Source organism: Schistocerca americana, chromosome 1 (assembly GCF_021461395.2).
Source record: "Schistocerca americana isolate TAMUIC-IGC-003095 chromosome 1, iqSchAmer2.1, whole genome shotgun sequence".
Classification (NCBI taxonomy): Eukaryota; Metazoa; Arthropoda; class Insecta; order Orthoptera; family Acrididae; genus Schistocerca; species Schistocerca americana.
The window spans coordinates 322142271-322144227 of NC_060119.1; the positions used below are offsets into that span (position 1 = coordinate 322142271).

At 43.0% G+C, this 1957-nt stretch overlaps 1 pseudogene; it reads left to right on the plus strand.

The window, feature by feature from the left end:
• Window positions 1-202: 202 nt before the first annotated feature.
• LOC124559829 lies at window positions 203-320 on the plus strand (annotated as a pseudogene).
• Window positions 321-1957: the final 1637 nt, after the last annotated feature.

Below are 1957 nucleotides of genomic sequence, written 5' to 3' on the forward strand. Positions count from 1 at the left end.
AGTGGTTGAGACTGGAATTATAGGATTATACAATTTGGTACGCTTTTCTGTAAAGGTGGTGTGTGAGGCTGTAGGGTCACCTTCGCAGTGGGTCACAGGAGCGAGGAGGCATTCAAAGTTGGCCTACACTACAAAAGGGCATCGCTCCTGGTGGTGAGCATACTTGAACTTTATGATTTTATTTTCCTCAGTAGGCATAATAGGCAATGGCCTTGCCGCAGTGGATACACTGGTTCCCATGAGATCACCTAAGTTAAGCGCTATCGGGCGTGGTTGGCACTTGGATGGGTGACCATCCAGGCCACCATGTGCTGTTGCCATTTTTCGCGGTGCACTCAGCCTCGTGATGCCAATTGAGGAGCTACTCAACCGAATAGTAGCAGCTTCAGTCAAGAGGCCTTTTTTCCCCAGTAGGCATAATAACACGTACTAGGCCCTTGGAAGCACAGTCTACAAGATGCACTGCTAATAGCATGTCTGAGGAGAAATAATTCAGGCACCTTAAGCAAATATGCTGCTTATGTTCATATTTATTCATCTGGGCAGAAAGGAGTAGCGACATGTCTTTGATCCAAACATAGTGAAAATTATCACCTTCAGAAAAGAGCAGTGTGCTTAGATGCAACTCACACTCACTGGCAAATTTTGAGAAATGGAGGGTACTATGACCCTATTGGTTTTCTACAGGCGTGCTTTCCTGCCGTGGAAACGGAGCACCTCAAGGTAGTCAATGATCCACTGTATCCCGCCATCAAATGCAGTACAGTGCTCTGCATTGAACTATCACCCCCCCCCCCCCCCCCAAAGTTGATTCTGGTGTTGAAGAGACAAATCTTCATTATCATTGGGGGGGGGGGGGGGGGGGGGAAATGGTGTGGTAATGCAAAGCACATAAATTGCTGAATGGTTTTGTAAACCCACCTCGAGTGCTATACTGACCCGGTTTTCCGAGATGGAAGTCAGAGGGTCAGCTAAAGCACTCAGCCAAATACTACACCTGGACATCCATACACGTCTATGATCCAGTAAATGGAGGGTCTAGCTATACCAAGCTCCCTAAAGATATAGTTAATAAGCATGCATGTATTAATGTCAAAAATAGAAATGATTAGACTTGTTTTGCATGGTTAATCCTGGCTTGCGAAAGAAATTACACGAAAGATCCACAGTGCACAACTCAGTACGGCAGATACCTTGACATTCATAAGTGTTATAACTTTGATGGTATCAATTTCCCCATCAAGATTCAGAACATACCTAAATTTGAAGGGCAGAATACCTGTATATTGGTTCATGTTTTTGGCCTGGAGAAGAAAAGCAAGTCAGATGAGCAAGACAAGCACATTGTCGTCGGCCCCCTCCATTTCACAAAATTTGCCATGATTTACAATCTGCTTAAACTTAGCCCATAATTCCTCTACATCCATCTAACTGGAACTGATGCCAATTCACTGTCTCATTGAGATGGTAATAACTGCTTATCTGCTCTATCTAGTAGACTGCTCTATCTAGTAGAGACACTCTCCTAGCCTTCTTGACTGATCATTAACTATTGTAGTCATAGTTGCTATAATGACATCATGATCAGCAATCCCTGTTTCTATACTGACATTGTCGATAAGGTTTAGCCTATTTGTAGATACAAGGTATAACATATTTCCATATTCTCAAGACGTTTTCAGAAAACATGTTCAGAAGTATTTTTCATGACTGTCTGTCTGTACACCCCCCCCAATGAATTCATAGACATTCTAGTGTCTACTCAATAGGTTACAGTTGCCTCCAACTAATATTACATGATCTGTGTATTTATGCGCTATTGACCTTAGACACTCTTTGAATGACTGTAGAACTGTCACAGCAGAGTCAGGTGGCCGGTAAAAACAAACTAACAATTAACTTGGTTTCACCTACACCTGTTACATGCAACCAAATGACTGCATTGTGACACTCAACT